Below are 26,215 nucleotides of genomic sequence, written 5' to 3' on the forward strand. Positions count from 1 at the left end.
CGCCCAGGCCCAGGGAATGGCCCCCTATCAGCCCCATGTCTGAGGTGGTGGGGAGACCCACTGGCAGCATTGCCCTTGAGGGTGCTGCTCCCACTCCCTCCCCTGCCCCTTCACTGCCTGTCACCGTCACTTCCTGAGGGGTGACCCCAGGAGGTGTGTTTTGTTATCCCTCTCCCTGCCCCCTGGATCCGTTCTGCCCCCTCCGTCACTCACCTCTGTCTCAGGAGACAAGGTGGGTCATGGGGTGCGGGTGATGCTGTGCTGCAGATCCATCATCACTGGAGGGGTGGCAGCCTGGACCCCCCCTTGAAGGTTGCCGGGATGCTAACATGCCCTGGAGGAGAACGGGGGTTTGGTGGAGACCACAGACCCTTTGGCCCACACTGTGTCCCTGTAAAGCCTGCTCTGCATTGCTGCCAATTGCTGCTGGTGGCGTTGTGCCCGTTAGTCTCTGTAACGCTGTCCCCAGTGACTCGAGAGCACGAGCACCAGCCTCAGGCAGACTGGTGAGAAGCAGGGAACAAACCCAAATTGGGTGTGAGGGCTGTATGGAGATTTCACCAACCAAGTATCCAGTGTAAACGCTTCAGGCTCTGTAACAGCATCAACATGGAATCACAGACAGTCCCCTTGGGTGATCCCATATATCTCACCACGCAGGTGAGCCAACCTGTGTGACAGATGGTCCCTTACTCCAGGGGTTCTCAACCTTTTTCTTTCTGAGCCCTCCCCCCAACATGCTATAAAAACTCCACTGCCCATGTGGCCCACAATAACTGGTTTTCTGCATATAAAATCCAGGGCTGGCGTTAGGGGGCAGCAAGCAGGGCACAGGGGCCCCCACAAAGCTACATTGCTTAGGCATTGGCTTCAGCTCTGAGTGGTGGGGCTCAGGGCCCTGGATTTCAGCCCCATGCGCTGGGACTTCAGCTTTCTGCCCTGGGCCTCAGCGAGTCTAATGCCGGCCTTGCTTGGCAGCCCCCCTGAAAGCTGCTCACGGCCCCCCAGGGGGCCCCAGACCCCTGGTTGAGAACCACTGCCTTACCCCACGAATCACAGCAATGTTCAGGTTACTGCCAGTCCCAAAGGACCAGTCACTTCCTTAGGTCAATTGAATCTTAGATCGTCCAACAAAGACAACACTTGTAGCCAGTCCTGTAATAACCTGTATTAAATTTTATTTAAAACCAGAGTTGTTTACAAAGTTAAGGCAGGTTAAAGCAGATGCAGATGAGTTACAGTCTTAAATTTCAAAAGGTAACAGAAGCTTCTATAATAAGCAAGTTCTGCATAGCCTGGGTTAGTCCTAAAGAATAAGAAGCTTCATAAGCTCTTGCTTATGCCTAGAAACTTTGCCCCCCAGAGTCCAAGCAGCATACAGATCATCAGTTCCTTCTGTATGGGGGTTTTTTACCCCCTTCCTGCCATGTGCTCTGAGCTTCAAACTCAGCCAGAGGGAAGTGAAGAGCACAACAACAGTCTTGTGTCGTCTTTAATATCCCATAATAGTCTATCTGGTGTGGATGGACCTTTCCTGCCAGGCAGGGTGTAATGCATTCGGTTGCCAGTCAGCACTTCACCTAGGTAAAGTCTCTCTCCTGTCTGGTGATTTACAGAGGCTCACAATGCAGCTAGTCAGATATTAACCCTGGCAGCAAATCACACGCATTTAGTAAAGTCTAAACCCATTGTTATAATTCTAATACCTCTTTTAACAATACTAACACAGGTGAGTCAGACTGATCCCAGCGATGCGTTTGTCCATGTTCAGTTAAGACTTGGGAGCTTTTGCAAGACCTAACACCTCATCTGCCAGTGTCACAGGCAGGCTGGGCAGGGATGGTGTCTCTAGCCTCTGTTTGCCAGAAGCTGGGAATGGGCGACAGGGGATGGATCACTTGATGGTTACCTGTTCTGTTAGTTCCCTCTGAAGCACCTGGCATTGGCCACTGAGCTAGACGGACCATTGCTCTGATGCAGTGGGCAGCTCTTATGTTCACAGTCTGTATGAGGAGTATCTACTCATTGGGACTCACTGGGGAGCCACAGAAAGGAACAAGATGTGCTGAGGCAAGAAGGCCCTGTCTCAGAGTCCCCGGGGTCACGCTTCCCAAAGGCTAAAACTAGGCCCAGCCCATGAAAGGGGCACTGCCAGGAGAGACTGGATAAAGGCTGGAGCATCAAACGGCTTTGTAAACCTGAGAGAGCTGCCTTGGGGACAGTGACAGGGAGAATCCCCAGAGTGACTCCTTTGATTCTGCTCTTCTCTGGCCTCTGATTGATAGAATCATAGAACTGGAAGGGACCTCGAGAGGTCGTCTAATAAGAACCTTTTGTGTACTTGCAAACTGTGATCATGTCCCCTCTCAGTCTTCTTTTCTCCAGACTAAACAAACAAAATGTTTTCAATCTTCCCTCATATGTCATGTTCTCTAGACTTTTAGTCATTTTTGTTGCTCTTCTCTGGACTTTCTCCAATTTGTCCACATCTTTCCTGAAATGTGGCGCCCAGAACTGGACACACTATTCCAGTTGAGGCCTAATCAGCGCGGAGTGGAGCGGAAGAATTACTTCTCGTGTCTTGCTTTTTTTGCAACAGTGTAACACTGTTGACTCATATTTAGCTTATGATGCACTGTGACCCCTAGTTCCCTTTCCGCAGTGCTCCTTCCTAGGGAGTCATTTCCCATTTTGTATGTGTGCAACTGCTTGTTCCTTCTTAAGTGAAGTACTTGGGATTTGTCCTTACTGAATTTCATCTTATTTACTTCAGACTATTTCTCCAGTTTGTCCAGATCATTTTGAATTTTAATCCTATACTCCAAAGCACTTGCAACCCCTCCCAGCTTGGTATCGTCCACAAACATAAGTGTAACACAGAGACTCTGCTGCTGGGAGGGTTTCACCATGTGTCAGAGGGTTACACCCTGGTGGGCGGGGGCTAGGCCTGTACTGGAATACGGTCACTCTGTGCTCCACAGTGTGGCAGAACCTAGAATGTCCATTAGCAGGGGAAAATCCTGGGGGGGAATCGGCTTGTGGAATGGACAAAAACCCCACCTGAATTCTCTCACCTTGCCCTTCTCGCCCTGGCAGGTTACAGAATAACGTCCACGTTTCGCTCCAGATCATCCCCTCCTCCCAGGGGGAAGGAAATGGCTGCAGTGGAGCTGGCTCAGGTAAGGGATTCTCAGGGAGCTGGTGGTGGGTTCTGCTTGGAGGGAGAGGAGCAGTAAATGCATAGGAGGGTGGGAATTGCTCGAGGTGGTGGGAGGCAGGAACTATCTAGGGTGGAGGAAGGGAGGGGACAGGATGTGACAAAGCTTCTGAGACTTGTGTAATGTAGGGTGTGATGGATTGTCACCCCCGGGGTGCACTGTGGGGGGCTTCTGGGAACCGCTGTGCCCTCTAACCCTGAAGCTGGGCTGGCCCTTCTCACAGTGGTTGGCCGGAGATTCAGCCAGCCTCTCCAGGCCCTGTTATCACCCAACACGACAGCAGGTGGTGCCATGCAGCCAGCTAAGCTACCTGAGTGCTTTACTTAAGCCACTCAAGGACAGAGAAGACAACAGCCAATTTCCCAGCGGTAAGTGATAGCAAAGCGATCAAAGCAGATTACTTAGGCCTAGTTTGAGTTTTTGGTTATTTGCTAACATACTAGATGGATAGAATTTGAACTAGCAATTTCTCCCCCTTACTGATGATAGAAGCAGTCCACCAAGTTTCCATATGCAAGCTTGAAATCCCTTTACCCTGGGACCAACACTTCCCCCAGTTCAGTCTTTGTTCCTCAGGTGCTTCCTCAGGTGGAGAAAGTGAATAAGGAAAAGTTATTTACTTGTTCATGTAATATAAGAACTAGGGCCACCAAATGAAATTAATGGGCAGGTTTAAAACAAATAAAAGGAAGTTCTTCTTCACGCAGCACACAGTCAACCTGTGGAACTCCTTGCCTGAGGAGATCCTGAAGGCTAGGACTATAACAGCATTTAAAAGAGAACTGGATAAATTCATGGAGGTTAAGTCCATTAATGGCTATTAGCCAGGATGGGTAAGTGTCCCTAGCCTCTGTTTGTCAGAGGGTGGCGATGGATGGCAGGAGAGAGATCACTTGATCATTACCTGTTAGGTTCACTCCTTCTGGGGCACCTGGCATTGGTCACTGTCAGTAGACAGAATACTGGGTTGGATGGACCTTTGGTCTGACCCAGTACGGCCGTTCTTATTCCTAGATCGATAGATTCTAGGACTGGCAGGGACCTCGAGAGGTCATTGAGTCCAGTCCCCTGCCCTCGTGGCAGGACCAAATACTGTCTAGACCATCCCTGATAGACATTTATGTAACCTGCTCTTAAATATCTCCAGAGATGGAGATTCCACAACGTCCCTAGGCAATTTATTCCAGTGTTTAACCACCCTGACAGTTAGGAACTTTTTCCTAATGTCCAACCTAAACCTCCCTTTGCTGCAGTTTAAGCCCATTGCTGCTGCTTCTATCCTTAGAGGCGAAGATGAACATGTTTTTTCCCTCCTCCTTATGACACCCTTTTAGCTACCTGAAAGATTCTATCATGTCCCCTCTCAGTCTTCTCTTTCCAAACTAAACAAACCCAATTCTTTCAGCCTTTGTTCATAGGTCATGTTCTCTAGACCTTTAATCATTCTTGTTGCTCTTCTTTGGACCGTCTCCAATTTCTCCACATCTTTCTTGAAATGCGGTGCCCAGAACTGGACACACTACTCCAGTCGAGGCCTAACCAGCACAGAGTAGAGCGGAAGAATGACTTCTCGTGTCTTGCTCACAACACACCTGTTAATGCATCCCAGAATCATGTTTGCTTTTTTTGCAACAGCATCACACTATTGACTCATACTTAGCTTGTCCACTATAACCCCTAGATCCCTTTCTGCCGTACTCCTTCCTAGACAGTCTCTTCCCATTCTGCATGTGTGAAACTGATTGTTCCTTTCTAAGTGGAGCACTTTGTATTTGTCTTTATTAAACTTCATCCTGTTTACCTCAGACCATTTCTCCAATTTGTCCAGATCATTTTGAATTATGACCCTGTCCTCCAAACCAGTTGCAATCCCTCCCAGTTTGGTATCATCTGCAGACTTAATAAGTGTACTTTCTATGCCAATATCTAAATGGTTGATGAAGATATTGAACAGAGCTGGTCCCCAAACAGACCCCTGCGGAACCCCATTTGTTATTCCTTTCCAGCAGGATTGGGAACCATTAATAACTACTCTGAGTACGGTTATCGAGCCAGTTATGCACCCACCTTATAGTAGCCCCATCTAAGTTGTATTTGCCTAGTTTATTGATAAGAATATCATGCGAGACCGTATCAAATGCTTTACTAAAGTCTAGGTATACCACATCCACCACTTCTCCCTTATCCACAAGGCTTGTTATCCTATTAAAGAAAGCTCTCAGATTGGTTTGACATGTTTTGTTCTTGAGATACAGAGTCAATATCCATAACTTCAGATAACAAACATGATCCATGCACACAAATAGGATAATCATATTCGGCCAATCACAACTTTTCCAATGACACTGCACATGACGCATCTTGCACAAAATGCCTAATAATTATGGCCTAATCATTTTATACTCCTACCACTATGCTGAATGTGGGGTGTAGTGTCAGATAGGGCCTAATTTCAAGGCACAGGAGTTGGGAATGGAACTTCCCCTCTTTGTGGAACAGGAAATAACCCCCCAGCCAGGGCTGGGAAAACTTCCCAGACTCCCAGTGCTGGAGCCGGAATCTACTGACACTTCATTAGTTACCACCACCCCCAATCTTTGTGGCAACTGCAAACTTTATCACTGATGATTTTATGTTCTCTTCCAGGTCATTAATAAGAACCAGTCCTTGTGGGAAGCCCCTAGAAAGAAATCCACTCGACCATAGTTCCCCATTTACAATCCCAGTTTTTAATCTATTTAATATATGCCCTGTGTATTTTTTATCTTTCTAGTTTTCTAGTCAAAATGTTGTGCTGAACCAAGTCACATGCCTTACAGAAGTCTAGGTATATTACATCAATACTATTAGTTGCAACAAAACTTTTGATCTCATCCAGTAAGGATATCCAGTTAGTTTGACAATCTATTGTGTCTAAACCTTTGTTAATGGGTACTAATTATATTACCCTCCTTTAATTGGTTATTAATGAACTCCAGTATCGGCTGCTCCATTCTCTTGCCCAGTATCGATTTTAGACTAACACTCTTGTAATTAGCTGGGTCATCTCTTCTACACTTTTTAAATATTGGCACAGCATTAGCTTTATTCCAGTCTTATGGAATTTCCTCAGTGTTCCAAGTCCTAATGAAAATCAACACTAACAGTCCACCACTCTTCTCCACGGGTCTCTCAAAACTCTTGTTATCTGGACCTGCTGATTTAAACACATCTAACTGTAATACCTGCTGTTTAACATACTCATGAGTTGTTGTTGTAATGGAAAGTGTCGTCGTCAACATCTTATGATATGAGTTACATCATTTGTTTACTCCAAATCCAGGAGAGAAATATTTATTGAACACTTTTACCTCTTCTGCATTATTTTTGATAATTCTGCCATTTCTATCTAGTAATTGACCACTACCGTTGTTAGGATTAATTTTGTACTTAATATACTTTTTAAAACTTCCTTCTTATTTTTCATTGATTGATCATTGATTTCTGATAGCTTCCCTTACCAATTTTCTACAAATCTGACCTCCTAACTTATAGTCTTTACTATTGACTTCCCCTTTCTTCCATATATTTTATTTGGAGAGTGTTGGGATTCCTACCAGGGAGCCACCAGCAGGGTCCAGAGACAGCCCCATCTCCTGTATCAAGCTCTGGCTAGTGGGTATGTGATAAATGTGATGACCCTGCCTCCGTCTGTCAGCTGGGAGACACAAAGGTTCTCTCTTTCTACCCTCTGATGCCGCCTGGCTGTTCTAGGCAAGGTGGGGTGGGACTCTGTTAACATGTGCCTCCATTTACCTGGTGCTGCTGTTCCGTGAATAGTGGGGCAGCAGGTACTGAGTGTTGAATTCTTGCTCTTTCAGGGGCCGGTGACCTTCGAGGAGGTGGCTGTGTATTTCACCAGGGAAGAGTGGGCTCTGCTGGACCCCACTCAGAGAGCCCTCTACAGGGATGTCATGCAGGAGAACTATGAGAATGTGACCTTGCTGGGTAAGGATTCCCGTCCTCTTGGAATAGGAAATGAAGAGATAAGGTTCATGCCAGCCCCACAATGCCACCTCTACTCTGTCCTGTTTCAGCATCACCCCAATATGCCAGTGACACACACACTACCAGAGACCCTCCCCTGCTGCAGAACACTTTGGGAACAGCGCACAGGAGCCGTATTGCAGTGTCAAATAGCTCCTGTTTGCTCAAGTAAACTTCTTTGAGATGGGGCAACCACATCCGCACGGAGTATTTGAGATGTGGGCGTACCATGGATTTGTGTAGAGGCAATATGATATTTTATGTCTTATTATCTATTTCTTAATGATTCCCAACATTCTGTTCGCTTTTTTCACTGCTGCTGCACACTGAGTGGATGTTTTCAGAGAACTATCCACAGTGACTCCAAGATCTCTCTCTTGAGTGGAAACAGCTAATTTAGATCCGATCATTTTGTATGTATAGCTGGGATTATGTTTTCCAATGGGCTGCAATATGTGTTATCCTGACATCTAGTACTGCTGAGATCCTGCATTCAGTGATATCCCTGCGCTTCCTGTTCCCTTTCTCCACTGAACCTCACCAGCCCATGCTTCCTGTTCCCAGCTTCCCCAGGACTCTCTTATTGTTTCTGAACCTCTCTGTCAGCAAGAAGCAGTGCCAGGGAGACTTGCCCTCTCTCTGGAGTCTTTGATTTCTGGGACATGGATTTACTTTCTCTGTGTTTTAGGGACTCTTTGAAATTGAGTGTCTGTGATATTAACCACAGTGCAACCTGGACTGTTGAACAGCTGTGTCCCCTCAGTTCCCAAGCTGGGGTGCCTTTTACACTGCTCTACTGTGAGAACAGCCACTCCTGGGCAGGTAACGCACAGTCTCCAGCATGTAACTCACTCCCAGCTACACAGTATTGAGTGCTGCTAGTCAGTGACTTATAAGTTACAGTGCAGCACAGGAGAACCCCAGAAAATTCTCTGCTCCCAGACTTCTCCCAGAAATGTGCATCTTTCCCTGTCCAGCCACACTCCTGAACAACGCAAGCTCATATGAAGTCTGTCATTTCATCAGTGGAAAATGACATGCGCCAGCCTTGTTATCCCAGATGGAGTTTCCAACACACTTTATTACAAACACACTGGTTAGATAAAGAATAAAACAAGATAGTTAACAATCAAAAAAAATATTTTAAGATACAGATAATGAGGCATAAAGCTCAGAATTGTTTACAAAAGAAATGCAAAGATAAAACACAAATTAACATCTAAGTTAACCAGCTGAAACGGATTCAAGGCAAATGTTTCTCTCACCATGTGCTGAGACATGCTGGTTTTCCTTTCAGCCAGGACTCGGCCTAACCCACCCCTTCCTCCCACGTTCAGCTCTTCAGGAGTTGTCATGAGCAGAGGGAAAGGGGAGAGAGAGAGAGTCTGAAGCATTTTCCTCACCTCTTTTTATAATTCTGTCCTTTGTACTAGAAACAACTTCATTTCTCAGCTGAGTCATGGTGCCAGGCTGTCTGTCGGAGATATGAGAATTGTGAGGGAAAGTCTACAGAAAGAGCTTTGGAGCTTTGGTCAAGCTAGTAGGCCTGAAGTATTAGCTGATCTTGCTTCTCTGTGTAAAGGGCATAGAAAGGCAGAGTGGAATGGAAAATCCCCCAGATTGGGGAACAAGTGAAGCCAGGGGGCTGGACTCGATGATCTTTCAAGGTCCCTTCCAGTTCTAGGAGATTGGTATATCTCCAATTATTTATTTTAATTTAAATCCCCCAAATGTGGGAACAATGGCTTTGTGTGCATAAGGGCCCTAGTAGGTGAAGTGGAAAGTCCCCAAACACACTGATTTGCAGTAACCAAACTTTTGAAACATAACCACAATGGAAGTGTTAGAAAAGTCAAACCACAAACTAGACTAGGAATAACAATAACAGGAAAGGCCGAATATGGAAAACTGATTGTTCAGTTTGCTTTTGACCTGCATCATATTTGGCAATATATTCCAAATAAGGAACTTAACGTGCAACGTATGTGCCATTGATTGTGGTTTTAAGCTTTAAAAGGCTTGTGTGATTTTTAGCTCAGGGGGACAGTATTCCAATAGCTGTCGCCCCTACACTTTTAACCAAGAAAAGAGCCTCAGGCTGAGCTGATTCAAAATCAATCGTGTGGTTGTTTTCCGCAACAACTTCAAGTGGTCCCTATGATGGAATGTAAATGTCTTCTTCACACCTTCCCCCTGCAGGAGACTGGCTGTTTGACCAGCTGTTTGCCTTGCTGTCTCTGAGGAACTGCTCTGTGGGTGTTCCCCAGAATTGTAACTTTTTCCATAATCTCATACTGTAAAATCTCATAACTTTACAGATAGTGTTACTACACATTTTAACAGGAGGATAATATTCAGTAGATTATGCATTTTCAAATGATATCTCACAAGCCATACTGTGTACAAAATTGATAATTTTCTAGAAGAGTGAACATAGGGGTTGTGGCAAAGTTCCTCCTCTCCTCTAGTAGGTCCTGCGCTTATTGGCGGATTTCTTCCCCTCAGTGTCTTCCCCTTGGATGAAACCCACAGTCTGGATCAACTCCTCCTATGTCTGTTTAGGAGTAGCGAGACTTGGGGGGAACCCGGTCCCACCCTCTACTCCGGGTTCCAGCCCAGGGCCCTGTGAATTGCAGCAGTCTCTATAGTGCTACTTGTAACCGCTGCTTGACCGCTACAGCTCCCTGGACTACTTCCCCATAGCCTCCTTCAAACACCTTCTTTATCCTCACCACAGGATCCTCTTGGTGTCTGATGCTGCTTGATTGTATGGTGTTTCCTCAATCCTCCAGTAGTACCCCCGCTCAGTTCTTAGTTCCTTGTGTCTCTTGCTCCCAGCTCCTCATGCACACTTCTTTCCTCTGGCTCCTCCTCCCCAGACTGGAGTGAGCTCCCCTTTTTATACCAGGTGCCTTGATTAGCCTGTCCTGATTGGCTGCAGGTGCTCCAATCAATGTAGCTCTCTCCGGTGCCTTCTAGAAAGTTCTTAATTGGCCCCAGGTGCCTTGATTAGCCTGGAGCAACTGCCATTTTGGTTCCTATGGTACTAGGGATTTGCTTAGCCTGGAGCTAACATACCTGCTCCTCAATACTTTCCTGTAGCCATCCGGCCTTGCTCCATCACAGGGTGTAGACTGACACAGTGTCTGTGTGTGTGTTCCCAGCAGATATGTGGGTATTTCAATCCCTCATAAGCACAGTGTTTGGCATCTTCATGGACCTGGGGAACTGGTCCTGCGAATTCACTGGTTTACCAAGTGTGACACTGTATGGAATTGTGAGACACTTTGGTATTAATAATAAAATAATATAATCTTATCAAATTGCAATGAATCATGCTAGATATGCCATTTAAGGTGTCAGGGGAAATGTTATGATTTTCCAAGTATGATCATTTTGTTTCTATGTCTGTATCACCTTTGTATTGTGAGTTATAGATATGTAGGGTATATCTGTATTTCCAGACTTGTGCAGTGTTTCTGGGTGACACCCCCAGACATATTGGCATCAACACTGCCTAGCCTGTTTGATGGCCCATTGAGGGTCATCAGCTGTACAATGAGCCCATGGAAAGGACCAAGGGGATACACCTATTGCGTCAGCAAGACATGCCGGGGTATGCCTGTGTAATGAGAACTCCAAGGCTTTTCCATGCCACATGCTGTGAAGCTTGTGTTTGGGACACAGGAAGTACAAGCCACATAGCAAAAGGAATATAAAGGGCAGCTGCATCATCTCCATTTTGTCTTCAATCCCCTTGCGTGCCTCTGGAGCAACTTCTCTACAAACTGAACCCTGGAACAAAGGACTGAATGACCCATCCAAGCTATGGATGTGTTCCAGACGGACTTCCAAGCCAGCAACTCACCAATACTGCTAAGAACCTAATATATCCATTTTGGAATGTATCTGACTGCTTTCCCATTTAACTTCTTTCTGCTTTTCTTTCGTTTAAACCTTTAGTTTAGATGCTAAGGATTGGCTGGCAGTGTGGTATTTTGGGTAAGATCCAAACCTATACTGGCCTGGTGATGTGGCTGACCTTTGGGGTCAGAAGATCATTTTGTTTGTGAGCAGAGTTTTGAAATAACCTCTCACTGTACTGGGCCTAAGTGCTGATTAGGAGTCAGAGAACTGGGATGCAATAAAGGGGGCCGTGTGATTTCTTTTTTCAGCTTCTCGATAACCCGAGTGGGTGATCCCTTTTTCAGCCTGCCCTGATCTTGGCATTTTCAGTGAGACCTGCCTCTGGCCCACCAGGTCATACTAAGCACTGAAGTTAAATTAATAGAATGTTTTTTATGACAAAGTCTTATGAAATCAAGTGAACTCCTTTGTTTTCTTTCATCTGAGCAGGGTTTCCTGTTACCCAGCCTGATGTGATCTCCCAGCTGGAACAGGGGGAAGAGCCATGGGTCCCAGACCTCCAGGGTTCAGAGGAAAGAGAGATCCTGAGAGCTCCCTGCACAGGTGAGGAAACATTAAACCACCCAGAATCTGTAAGTGCCTGAAGGAAACATCTGGGATGCCCAACAAAGCCCTTGGGGAGATCTCTCAGTTCATTATTATCCCTAGCAGGAGTCGTATCCTCAGGGTAACTATAGCTCATGGCTTCCTATAGATCCTAGCAGACACCAGGCAGTAGCTTCCTCCCTTCCCCCTGCGTATTTGGATGGGATGTGAAGGCTGAATTCATCCCCCTCCTCTCTCCTATTTGGGGGAAGAGTTTGGGGGAGTTCAGCTCCTGATTTTTATTTGACCTGTCTTCAGCACTTGTTTTTGTTTGGTCTTCCCCTTTCCATCCCTGTTTGAGGTTTCTGTCTCTGTCACAGCAGGTGATGCAATGGCATGTGAGAAAGAGGAGCAGAATTTTCAGCCTGAAAATGTCGAGCCAGTGGGTAAAAACAGAGCATTATCGCAAAGATCGAAAAGGAATGTGTCCAGGAGTCATGAGCAGGGAAACTCCTGGGAGATTCAGCACAGACCAGAAACAGAGCAAGGAAACCAGCCAGGAGAGAAATTGGATAAATTTATTTTCTCTTGGGGAACTCAGAAGGTCCTCATGGAAACCACAACACAACAGGAAATCCTTAGGCGAAAGAGAAAAAATACATGCCCTGAGTGTGGGAAAAACTTCATTCACGGATCAAACCTTTCTGTTCATCTGAGAATCCACACAGGGGAGAGACCCTACAAATGCAGTGAGTGTGGGAAAACCTTCAATCGCAGCTCACACCTTATTGCCCATCAGAAAATCCACACAGGGGATAGGCCCTATAAATGCTGTGAGTGTGGAAAATGCTTCACTGAGAGTTCAGACCTTTCTGTACATCAGAGAATCCACACAGGGGAGAGGCCCTACAAATGCAGTGAGTGTGGGAAAACCTTCAATCGCAGTTCGGACCTTATTAGGCATCAAACAATCCACACAGGGGACAGGCCCTACGAATGCAGTGAATGTGGAAAATGCTTCACTAGCAGCTCAAACCTTTCTCAACCTCAGAGAATCCACACAGGGGAGAGGCCCTACGAATGCCGTGAGTGTGGGAAAACCTTCACTTACAAATCAGGCCTTTCTAGACATCAGAGAATCCACACAGGGGACAGGCCCTATGAATGCAGTGAGTGTGGGAAAACCTTCAATCGCAGATCAGGCCTTTCTAGACATCAGAGCATCCACACAGGGGACAGGCCCTACGAATGCAGAGAGTGTGGGAAAACCTTCACTCAAATATCAGCCCTTTCTCAACATCAGAAAATCCACACAGGGACAGGCCCTATGAATGCAGAGAGTGTGGGAAAACCTTCACTCAAATATCAGCCTTTTCTCAACATCAGAGAATCCACACAGGGGAGAGGCCCTTTGAATGCCGTGAGTGTGGGAAAACCTTCACTAACAAATCAGGCCTTTCTAGACATCGGAGAATCCACACAGGGGACAGGCCCTACGAATGCCGTGAGTGTTGTAAAACCTTCACTCGCAGCTCGGACCTTATTAGTCATCAAACAATCCACACAGGGACAGGCCCTATGTATGCAGAGAGTGTGGGAAAACTTTCACTCAAAGTTCAGCCCTTTCTGTTCATCAGAGAAGCCACACAGATGAGAGGCCCTATGAATGCAGAGAGTGTAGGAAAACCTTCACTCACAGATCAACCCTTTCTGTTCATCAGAGGATCCACAGAGGAAAGGCCCTATGTATGCAGTGAGTGTGGGAAAACCTTCACTCAAAGTTCAGCCCTTTCTCTTCATCAGAGAATCCACACAGGGGAGAGGCCCTATGAATGCAGAGAGTGTGGGAAAACCTTCAATCACCGCTCACACCTTATTACCCATCAGAGACTCCACACAGGGGAGAGGCCCTATAAATGCTGTGAGTGTGGAAAATGCTTCACGAAGAGTTCAGCCCTTTCTCAGCATCAGAGAATCCACACAGGAGAGAGGCCCTATGAATGCAGTGAGTGTGGGAAAACCTTCTCTTGGCACTCATCCCATGTTAGCCATCAGAGAATCTGCAAGAGAGATCAACATTGTAAAAATCTCTAGGGCTATCAATACTTTGTTTTTGTAATACTTTTCCTGATTCCCGCATAGTAACTTTTAAAGCTCTTTGAACTGTTTGCAGCACCGTTATCCCTCAGCTTGTCCAGATGAGTGGCCCATTTTTGCCTTTTGCAGTTCGCCCTCTTTTAAGATGGACCTATTTGTCCTTTCTATTGTCCCACAAGTAACTGGAGTGTGCCCTTCCTATGAGGAACCAGGGAGCATCACGTTTATACCATTCCTCCTATTGCAAAGTTATTATTAGAGTCACCAGTGATACAGATTGTATCCTTGCCAATTGTTCTCATGTTGCTCTGGGTTGTGCTGAAGAGCAGTTATATTGGGAATTTTTCAAATTATATGTAAATGAAGAGGAGCAGGGGCAGGAAAAAAGTATAATTACAGCTTCTGTGACACTGGAAGGAGATGGGGTGACTCAGGCCACGTCTATACTTACCTTCCCGGTCGACGCGGTGAGTTCGACTTCTCGGAGTTCGAACTCCGGAAGCGCTAGTTCGAACTCCGGTACTCCACCGCGGCAGGCGGAGTTGCCGGAGTCGACCCTGGAGCCGCGGAGTTCGCTTCCCCGCCGTCTGGATGGTGTTGGGGTAACCTCTTGCACTGAGGTTACCTCTCCGGGGAGGGAACCCCAGGCATTAAGAAAAGGCAGCTGTTAGTAATGGGAGATTTGATCATTAGAAACAAGGATAGCTGGGTTTGTGATGACCGGGAGAACAGTATGGTGACTTGTCTGCCTGGTGCGAAGGTTGCTGATTTCTCAAGGCATCTAGATAGATTTATGTGTAGTGCTGGGGAGGACCTAGTGGTCGTGGTACGTGTAGGCACCAGTGACATAAGGAACGGTAGGTGAGACATCCTGGAGGCCAAATTTAGTCTGTGAGGAAAGAGACTGAAATCTGGGACCTCTATGGTGGCATTCTCAGAAAAGCTTCCAGTTCCACGCACATGGCCAGGTATTCAGGCAGAGCTTCAGAGTCTCAATGGGTGGATGAGATGATGGTGTAGAGAGGAGGCATTTAGATTGATTAGGAACTGGGGAAACTTTGGGGATGGGGGAGCCTATACAGGAAGGATGGGCTCCACCTAAACCAAAGTGGAACCAGACTGCTGGCACTTAACATTAAAAAGGTTGCAGAGCAGTTTTTAAACTAAGATGGGGGAAAGCCAATGGCTGCAGAGCTCGTGGATCGGACAGAGACTTGTCTTAGAGGAGAGTCTAGTGATAGAGATTTTCTAGTTCTAGTCAGGAAGAGAGGCTGGAAGAGGATAAAGTAGGGGCCAGATCATTCACACACACAAGAATCTGACACATCAGAAAAGGGCAGACAAATAAACAGTGACAAGTTTTTAAAGTGCTTGTACACAAATGCTAGAAGTGTAAATAATAAGATGGCTGAATTAGAGTTCCTCGTGTTAAAGGAGGATATTGACATAATAGGCATCACAGAAACCTGGTGGAGTGAGGACAATCAATGGGACACAATCATTCTAGGGTACAAAATATATCGGAAGGACAGAGCAGGTCATAAGAATGGCGTACCGGGTCAGACCAAAGGTCCATCCAGCCCAGTATCTCTCCACCGACAGTGGCCAATGCCAGGTGCCCCAGAGGGAGTGAACCTAACAGGCAATGATCAAGTGATTCCTCTCCTGCCATCCATCTCCATCCTCTGACAAACAGAGGCTAGGGACACCATTCTTTACCCATCCTGGCTAATAGCCATTTATGGACTTAGCCACCATGAATTTATCCAATTCCCTTTTAAACATTGTTATAGTCCTAGCCTTCACAACCTCCTCAGGTAAGGAGTTCCACAAGTTGACTGTGCGCTGCGTGAAGAAGAACTTCCTTTTATTTGTTTTAAACCTGCTGCCTATTAATTTCATATGGTGACTCCTAGTTCTTGTATTATGGGAATAAGTAACTTTTCCTTATCCACTTTCTCAACATCACTCATGATTTTATATACCTCTATCATATCCCCCCTTAGTCTCCTCTTTTCCAAGCTGAAGAGTCCTAGCCTCTTTCATCTTTCCTCATATGGGACCCTCTCCAAACCCCTAATCATTTTAGTTGCCCTTTTCTGAACCTTTTCTAGTGCTAGAATATCTTTTTTGAGGTGAGGAGACCACATCTGTACACAGTATTCGAGATGTGGGTGTACCATGGATTTAAATAAGGGCAATAATATATTCAGTCTTATTCTCTATCCACTTTTTAATAATTCCTAACATCCTGTTTGCTTTTTTGACCGCCTCTGCACACTGCGTGGACATCTTCAGAGAATTATCCATGATGACTCCAAGATCTTTTTCCTGACTCGTTGTAGCTAAATTTGCCCCCATCATATTGTATGTATAGTTGGGGTTATTTTTTCCAATGTGCATTACTTTACATTTATCCACATTAAATTTCATTTGCCATTTTGTTGCCCAATCACTTAGTTTTGTGAGATCTTGTTGAAGTTCTTCACAATCTGCTTTGGTCTTAAGTATCTTGAGCAGTTTAGTATCATCTGCAAACTTTTTCACCTAACTGTTTACCCCTTTCTCCAGATCATTTATGAATAAATTGAATAGGATTGGTCCTAGGACTGACCCTTGGGGAACACCCCTCTCCATTCTGAGAATTTACCATTAATTCCTACCCTTTGTTCCCTGTCTTTTAACCAGTTCTCAATCCATGAAAGAACCTTCCCTTTTATCCCATGACAGCTTAATTTACGTAAGAGCCTTTGGTGAGGGACCTTGTCAAAGGCTTTCTGGAAATCTAATATACTATGTCCACTGGATCCCCCCATACTCGGGGGGTGGGGAGGGGACTGGCACAGTATGTTAAAGAAGACGTAAACTCAAATGAAGTAAAAATCTTAAATGAAACCACATGTTCCATAGAATCTCTCTGGATAGTAATTGCATGCTCTAATAAGAATATTAGAATAGGGATCTGTTATCGACCACCTGTCAAAGACAGCGATAGTGAGGATGAAATGCGAAGGGAGATTAGAGAGGGTATCAAAATAAAGAACTCCATAATAGTGGGTGATTTCAGTTATCCCCATATTGACTGGGTACATGTCACCTCAGGACAAAATGCAGAGACAAAATTTCTGGATACTTTAAATGACTGTTTCTTGGAGCAGCTGGTACAAGAATCCGCAATGGGAGAAGCAACTCTCGATTTAGTCCTGAGTGGAGTGCAGGATCTAGTCCAAGGGCTAACTATAACAGGACCGCTTGGAAATAGTGACCATAATATAACATTTAACATTCCTGTGGTGGGAAGAACAGCTCAACACTGGCATTTAATTTCAGGAAGGGGAACTATGCAAAAATGAGGGGGTTAGTTAAACAGAAATTAAAAGGTACAGTGACTAGAGTGAAATCCCTGCAAGCTGCATGGACACTTTTCAAAAACACAATATTAGAGGCCCAACTTAAATATATACCCCAAATTAAAACACACAGCAAAAGAACTAAAAAAGAGTCACCGTGACTTAACGACCATGTAAAAGAAGCAGTGAGAGATAAAAAGGCATCTTTTAAAAAGTGGAAGTCAAATCCTAGTGAGGTACATAGAAAGGAGCGTAAACACTAGCAAATTAAGTGTAAAAATGTAATAAGACAAGCCAAAGAGGAGTTTGAAGAAGGGGCTAGCCAAAAACTCAAAAGGTAATAACAAAAGCAGGAAGCCTGCTAAACAACCCGTGGGGCCACTGGAGTATTGAGATACAAAAGGAGCCCTTAAAGACGATAAAGTCATTGCGGAGAAACTAAATGGACTCTTTGCTTCAGTCTTCATGGCTGAGGATGTTGGTGAGATTCCCAAACCTTTTGTGGGTGACAAATCTGAGGAACTGCCACAGATTGAAGTGTCAATAGAGCAGGTTTTGGAACTACTTGATAAACTTAATTGTAACAAGTCACCGGGACCAGATGGTATTTACCAAGAGTTCTGAAGGAACTCAGATGTGAAATTGGGGAACTATTAGCTATGGTTTGTAACCTGTCTTTAAATCGGCTTCTGTATCCAATGACTGGAAGATTGCTAATGTAACGCCAATATTTAAAAAGGCTCTAGAGGCGATCCTGGCAGTTGCAGACTGGTAAGTCTAACGTCTGTACCAGGCAAATTAGTTGAAACAATAGTAAAGGAATAAAATTGTCAGGCACATAGAAGAACAAAAATTGTTGAGCAAAAGTCAATATGGTTTCTGTAAAGGGAAATCATGTCTTACTAATCTATTAGAGTTCTTTGAAGGTGTCAACAAACATGTGGACAAGGGGGATCCAGTGGACATAGTGTATTTAGATTTCCAGAAAGCCTTTGACAAGGTCCCTCACCAAAGGCTCTTACATAAATTATGTTATCATGGGATAAGAGGGAAGATCTTTTCATGGATAGAGAACTGGTTAAAAGACAGGGAACAAAGGGTAGGATTAAATGGTAAATTTTCAGAATGGAGAAGAGTAACTAGTGGTGTTCCCCAAGGGCCAGTCCTAGGACCAATCCTATCGTATTCATAAATGATCTGGAGAAAGGGGTAAACAGTGAGGTGGCAAAGTTTGCAGATGATACTTGTGATTATGCGGTTCTGGTGGGACCCAACTAAGAGTGACAAATCGCTTAAAACAGGGCAGTTACAGCCCAAGGCTGGGATTTTTCCACCTCTAAGGCAAGGCAAACCAGCCAGACAAAGAGGACTTCGGTTTCACCCCACTGGTTAACCACGTCACACAAGCAATTCCCTTAGACACTCCAGTCTTCCAGTATCACCACCAGTGCACTCGTCCTGGGGATGAATGGTTATGAAAACCAACACCCCAATAAAAGAAAAAGGTTCTCTCGATCCCAAAGAATCAAGCCCCAGACCCAGGTCAATATACACATCAGATCTTACCCACACATCATGTTGTTGCCAATCCTTTAGAATCTAAAATCTAAAGGTTTATTCAGAAAAGGAAAAAGATAGAGATGAGAGCTAGAACTGGTTAAATGGAATCAATTACATACAGTAATGGCAAATTCTTAGTTCAGGCTTGTAGCAGTGATGGAGTAAACTGCAGGTTCAAATCAAGTCTCTGGAGTACATCCTCCTCAGGGATGGGTCAGTCAGTCCTTTGTTCAGAGCTTCAGTTTGTAGCAAAGTTCCTCCAGAGGTAAGAAGCAGGATTGAAAACAAGATGGAGATGAGGCATCAACCTTTTATAGGCTTTTCCAGGTGTAAGAACACTTCTTTGTTCTTACTGTGGAAAATGACAGCAAAATGGAGTCTGGAGTCACATGGGCAAGTCCCTGCATACTTTGCTGAGTTACAAGGCGTATCTGCCGTCTCTCAATGGGTCAGTTGAATAGCTGATGGTCCTTAATGGGCCATCAAGCAGGTGAGGCAGAGCTAACACCAGCTTGTCTGGGATGTCTCCCAGAAGCACAGCATAAGTTGGAAATACAGACAGGATAGAGCCAATACTCATAACTTCAACTACAAAATGATACGTACATATAGACACCATAATTATAACCAGCAACCCATAACCTGGTCTTGGACACCTTATATGACACCCTGTACATAAGATTTGGTGCCACTACAGGACCTTGGTTGCAACCATGTTCTATATGGTCCCAGATTATATCAATAACGTCACAATACTAAACTGCTCAAGATAGTTCAGACCAAAGCAAACTGTGAAGAACTTCAAAAAGATCTCACAAAACTAAGTGACTGGGCAACAAAATGGAAAATGTGTATAAATGTCAAGTGATGCAAATTGGAAAAAATAACCCCAACTATACATACAATATGATGGGGGCAAAATTAGGCTAATCAGGAAAAAGATCTTTTTCTCATTGTGGATAGTTCTCTGAAGACATCCAGCAGTGTGCAGCGGAAGTCAAAAAAGCAAACAGGATGTTAGGAATTATTTAAAAAGGGACAGACAGTAAGACAGAGAATATCTTTTTGCCCTTATATAAATCAATGGAAATAACTAATTTAGACAACCATCATTTTCTATGTATATTTGGGATTATGTTTGCCAATGGGCTGCAATATATGCTATCCTGACATCTAGTACTGCTGAGATCCTGCATTCAATAATATCCCTGCCCTTCCTGTTCCCGTTCTGCACTGAGCCCCACGCTTATGTTTCCAACTTCTCCAGGACTCTGTCTTTGTCTTTGGACCCATCTGTCAGCAAGAAGCAGTGCCAGGGAGACTTCGATTTCTGGGACGTGGATTTACTTTCTGTGTGTTTTAGGAGACTCTTTGAAATTGAGTGTCTGTGACATTAAGCACAGTACAATCTGGACTGTTAACAGCTGTGGCCCCTCAGTTCCCCAGGCTGGGGTGCCTTTTACACTGCTCTACTGTGAGAGCAGCCACTCCTGGGCAGTTCACACGCAGTCTCCAGCGTGTAACTCGCTCCCAGCTACACAGTATTGAGTGCTGCTAGTCAGTGACTCACAAATTACAGTGCCCCACAGGAGAACCCCAGAAAATTCTCTGCTCCCAGACTTCCCCCAGAAATGTGCATCTTGCACTGTCCAGCACACTCCTGAACAATGGGAGCTCATACGAAATCTGTTGTTTCATCAGTGGAAAATGACATGCACCAGCCTTGTTATTCCAAATGGAGTTTCCAACACACTTTAATCCAAACACACTAGTTTGATTAAAAAAAAAGGAAACAAAATTATTAACTACTGAAAAAAAAGATTTGAAGTGACTACAAGTAATGAGGCATAAAAGCCAGAATTGGTTATGAAAGAAATGCAAAGATAAAACACAAACTAATGTTTAACTTAACAAGCTAAAAGGGATTTAAAACAAATGTTTCTCTCGCCATCTGCTGAGACAGGCTGGTTTTCCTTTCAGCCAGGACTCCCCCTAACCTGCCCCTGCCGCCCACATTCAGTTCTTCAGGAGTTGTCATGAGCAGAGGAAAAGGGGAGAGAGAGAGAGAGTCTCATGCATTTTCCTCACCTCTTTTTATAATTCAGTCCTTTGTACTAGAAACCACTTCAATTCTCAGCTGAGTCATGGTGACAGGCTGTCATAGATACGAGCTTCAAGTGTCCCTGTGATGGAATGTAAACGTCATCTTCACACCTTCCCCCTGGTGGAGAATGGCTATTTGACCAGCTGTTTCCCTTGCTGTCTCTGAGGAACTTAAGGTTAGGGTTGCAGCTTTTTCAGTAATATCATACCATAAAATCTCATCACTTTCCATACAATGTTGCTACACAGTTTAACAGGAGGATATTCAGTAGATTATGTCTTTTCAAATGGTACCTCACAAGCCCTACAGTGATAAATGAAGGGGAGGGGAGGGATCTCCCTTTTATAAACACCCAGCCAGCCAGTGGGCTGTAAAATCCCTGTTGGTGCGAGTTCTCTGCTTGCTTTACCTCTAAAGGGTTAACAAGCCAACAGGGTTTAAAAAAAAAAAAAGTATTGGGCACCTGACCAAAAGAGCCAATGGAAAGGCTAGAACTTTTTTAAATGGGAAAGTAACTTTCCCTTTGTCTCTTGTTCTTCAGAGAAGGCGACACGGAGTAGCAATGCTGTGTATGGCTTGAAGCAGGTATGAAAATTCATCTTCCATACCTAGAAGAAATGATTTGGCCAGGGAATGTTTAGACAGACACAATCAGGTTTATTTTTTATTTTGGCTTTTGGATCTCCTTTGTGCTCTCCCAGATGTGTGTGTTTGCTTGTAAGCTTTAAGCTGAACCCCCAAGAAAGCTATTTTGGGTGCTTACAAAAATTTTCTTTTAAGATCTAGCAAAAGCCTAAGTTCCAGATGTATTGTTTTACTTTTCAATTTTAATAAAATTGACCTCTTAAGAACAGGATTGGATTTTTGGTGTCCTAAGAGGTTTATGTGTGTTTGATTAGCTGGTAGCCACAGCTAATTTCCTTTGTTTTCTTTCTCAGCTCTTTCCTGGAGGGGAGGTGAAAGGGCTCGAGGGTGCCCCATAGGGAAGAATTCTCAAGTGCTCCTTCCTGGGTCCAAGGGTTTGGGGTTTTTTTGCAATTGGGTGGTGGCAGCATTTACCAAGCCAAGGTCAGAGAAAAGCTGTAACTTTGGGGGTTTAATACAAGCCTAGACTGGCAAAAATTAATTTGTAGAATCCTGTCGGGCCCCCACTTTCTGCACTCGGAGTGACAGAGTGGGGATTCAGCCCTGACACATACTATGAACAAAATTGATCATAATTTTCTAGAAGAGTGAACATAGGGGAACAGACTAGCACAGTGTCTGTGTGTTCCCAACATATATGTGGGTGTTATACTCCCTCACAAACAAGGTGTTCGGCATCTTCAAACACCTGAGGAACCGGTCCTGGGAATTTACTGGTTTATTAAGTGACACTGTATGGAATTGAGAGACACTTTATATTATTATAAATACTGTGGCAAATTGTCGGTACTGTTATGCTGGGTCTCGTGCTTTCTCTTCTTTGGGGAAGGTTCAGGGCGCCATTGCTTGCCTCTGAATCGGTATTTTAATTACCCCACTAGTGTCCTTGAGGAGGGGAGTTGAGAGGGAGGGACCTGGGCCCGCCCTCTTCTCCAGGTCCCAACCCAGGGGCCCTGAGGTTAGTGGTGAACCACTTGAACTGGCGGTTCCTTCCCCTGGGCTACTTCCCTCTCCTGCCCTTCAGCTTGTGGAGGGGCTTCTTGCCCTCCTTCTACACAAGCCAGGTGCCCCTTACCTAGGGTCTTTGGATTTCTCAGCCCACCGCAGCACTCCTCCAAACTTTCCTTTTGTCTCTCTTCAAAACTGTTCTCTGCTCCAACCAAACCTTCCTGCTCCAACTCCCACACTGTCTGACTGAAGCAGGGGTTTTTATCACCTGACTGACTGCAGGTGCTCTAATTGGCTTCAGGTGCTCTAGTTAATCTGTAGCAAACCTTCCTCCCCTTGCAGGGAATAAGGCTCCCTGCTAACACTCTCCTGCTGCCCTCTGGCCATGCTGTATCACATATCCCCCCCCCCAGCTCAACACCAAGGGGTTGGGCTACTTGGGACAAGAGGCAGTGCCGTCGCGATAGGCCATCAGCGTTGCCATGTTGGCTTCCAGCCCTATGCTGGACCCGAAAATGGAAAGGCTGCAGAGAGAGGAACCACCTCGTCACTCTAGTGTTCCTCTCCTTGTTCCTGTGCATCCACTGGAGGGGAGCATGGTCTGTCACGAGGGTAAACCGCCGCCCCAGGAGATAGTAGCGGAGAGTCTCCATAGCCCATTTTATCGCCAGACATTCCTTTTCGACAACAGCGTACTTTTGTTCCCTGGGGAGGAGCTTCCGGCTGAAGTACAAGATGGGGTGCTCCTCCTCCCCTACCATCTGGGAAAGGATGGCACCGAGCCCCACCTCCGAGGCATCCGTTTGTAGGATGAATTCCTTCTCGAAGTCTGGGGCTATGAGTACTGGATGGCAGCATAGGGCTGTCCGTAAATCTACAAATGCTTCTTCAGTTGCATCAGTCCACTTAACTATCTCGGGGCCTCGAGCTTTTATCAGATCCATCAATGGCCCTGCTCTTGTGGCAAAATGAGGGATGAATCTCCGATAGAATCCTACTATCCCTAAAAACGTTCTGACCTGCTGTTTGTGGATTGGTCGAGGCCAACCTTGTATTGCCTCCACTTTGTTCCATTGGGGTTTTACCAAACCTGTCCCTACTACATGCCCGAGGTATCTGGCCTCAGCTAGTCCTATCACGCACTTGAGAGGGTTAGCAGTGAGACCGGCCTTTCGCAGGGCGTCCAGCACTGCTTCTACTTTTCCTAGGTGCATTTCCCAGTCAGGGCTATGGATGACTATGTCGTCTAGCTAGGCGGCGGCATACTTGGCACGGGGTCGTAGTAACTTATCCATAAGTCGTTGGAATGTTGCAGGGGCCCCATGGAGTCCAAAAGGGAGGACAGTGTATTGAAACAGGCCATCGGGTGTAGAGAAGGCAGTCTTTTCCTTGGCATCCTTGGCCAGGGGAATTTGCCAATGACCTTTGGTCAGATCCAGAGTGATTAGGTATCAGGCCTTGCCTAACTGATCAACTAGCTCGTCAATGCGTGGTATCGGGTAGGCATTGAAGTGGGATACTTCATTCAATTTCCGGAAGTCATTACAAAACCTCAGGGTGCCATCAGGCTTGGGGACTAGGACGATTGGACTGGACCACTGACTGTGGGATTCTTCAATGACCCCGAGTTCCAGCATCTTCTTCACTTCCATCCTAATTTCTTCCCTTTTAGCTTCCAGTATTCGGTATGGTCTTATCGTCACCCTTACTCTGGGGCTGGTGACAATATGATGTTGGACTAGTGTCGTTCATCCCGGTTATGTACAGAATACGTCCTGGTTCCGGTGGATCATTTCAATGACCTCTGTTCGTTGTTCTGGGGTTAATTCTGGAGATATATTTACCTGTCTCCGTGGGTCGTCTGTCTGAGGGTGGAGCTCCTCGAATGACCAGACACGTCTCTCGTTCATGCCAGGGCTTCAGTAAGTTGACGTGGTAGATTTGCTCTGGCTTTCGGTGGTCTGGTTGTCTAACCTTATAGTTAACTTCCCCAATGGCTTCCACTATCTCATATGGTCCGTGCCAGCTGGCTAGAAGTTTGCTTTCTGCTGTCGGCACTAACAGCATCACCCGTTCCCCTGGCTGAAATCTCCGTTCTTTCGCCCGACAGTTGTAATATGTCCGCTGGGCCTCTTGTGCTTTTTCCAAATGTTCCCGTACTATCGGAGTTACTCGAGTTATTCGCTCTCTCATCTGTGTCATGTGCTCAATGACATTCTTTCCTGGGTTGGGTTGTTCCTCCCAGTCTTCCTTGCGATATCTAATGTCCCGCATGGGTGGTGTCCATATAATAGTTCAAAGGGAGAAAAACCCGTGGACGCCTGGGGGACTTCCCGTATAGCGAACATTAGATACGGTAGAAGGGTATCCCAGTCTTTTCCATCCTGTGCTACCACCTTCCGGATCATACTTTTAAGGGTACGATTAAATCGCTCGACCAGTCCATCTGTTTGTGGATGGTAGACTGAGGTCTGTATGGCCTGGATGCGGAGCAGGGCACATAAGTCTTTCATTAGTTTTGACATGAATGGGGTTCCTTGGTCTGTCAGGATCTCCTTAGGGATGCCCACTCTGGTGAATAGGTAATAATAAAAGGTAATAATTGGAGATATACCAATCTCCTAGAACTGGAAGGGACCTTGAAAGGTCATCTAGTCCAGCCCCCTGCCTTCACTAGCAGGACCAATTTTTGCCCCAGATGGCCTCCTCAAGGATTGAACTCACAACCCTGGGTTTAGCAGGCCAATGCTCAAACCACTGAGCTATCCCTCCCTCCCCCCCCCTCCCCCCGTAGTAGTTCCTTTGCTATTGCCTTGGATGTGGGGTTTCTTAAAGGAATGGCCTCTGGATACCGCATGGCATAGTCAAGGATGACTAGTACGTTTCAGTGGCCCCATGCCGATTTTTCTAATGGGCCCACTATGTCCATGGCTATCCTCTCGAAAGGGACGTCAATAATAGGCAAAGGTACTAATGGGGCCCGCAAGTGAGGTCGGGGGCTATGCAACTGGCATTCAGGGCTGGAGGCACAATAACGCTGGACTTCTGCTCGTATCCCTGGCCAATAAAACCTTCTTAGGATTCTATCCAGTGTCTTGTCTACCCCTAGATGTCCCCCAAATAGATGGCTGTGAGCTAACTCTAGTACTGCCCTTATGTGTTTCCGTGGGACTAAGAGTTGCTCTACTTCTTCCCCTCGTATTTGCTCTATCCTGTACAAAAGATCGCGTTTGAGCACATAATATGGCCTTGGGCCTTTGATCTTTCCTTCCACAGGCACACCATTCACTTCCACTACCTCCTCCACGTTTGCATATAACGGATCATCGGCCTGATCCTGTCCAAAAGTCTCACGTGCAGCACCCAACTGACCTAATTCTAGGGGGCCTATTTCTACTCTTCCCCCTGGGGTGCTCCCACTTGGGCTAGGAACCGCCTCCGAGTCTTCCTTGGCCTGAATTATCTCCTGGTCTCCTGAGCAGGTTCGCTTACCCACAAGGGAAGTTTTTTGATTCTCTGCTAGAATCCTGGTCCCTAATCTTTTATCTGCCCTTTGTTCTCACCTAGACTTTTGGGGTTTCCCAGGGGATGAGAATAACCCTGGAGCAAATTCAGCAAACATTGGGCTGATGCTATCTGTAGGTGCCTCCGTCTCAGCCTGGGGGTTGCTACCCTCCCCTGGCTCTATTGGGGTAAGTAAGCTCTCAAACCCGGGGAAGTCTCTACCAATTAAAACAGGGTAGGGGAGCTTGGGGACCACCCCTGCAGAAACCCTGGTAGTATTCCCCTGGATCTCAATCCGTACCGGAATTGTA

General features: G+C 45.7%; 1 protein-coding gene and 1 pseudogene across 1 annotated transcript in view; one reads left to right on the forward strand and one right to left on the reverse strand.

Moving 5' to 3' along the window:
• Window positions 1-26,215, reverse strand: part of LOC120381684 (zinc finger protein 850-like) — a gene marked incomplete at both ends in the record, with an annotated part of 320,266 nt that overhangs the window by 209,193 nt on the left and 84,858 nt on the right. The gene's annotated exons all lie outside the window — the stretch shown is intronic.
• Window positions 1-26,215, forward strand: part of LOC120381685 — a 72,308-nt pseudogene that overhangs the window by 39,907 nt on the left and 6,186 nt on the right.

Source organism: Mauremys reevesii, linkage group 14, assembly GCF_016161935.1.
Source record: "Mauremys reevesii isolate NIE-2019 linkage group 14, ASM1616193v1, whole genome shotgun sequence".
NCBI lineage: Eukaryota > Metazoa > Chordata > Testudines > Geoemydidae > Mauremys > Mauremys reevesii.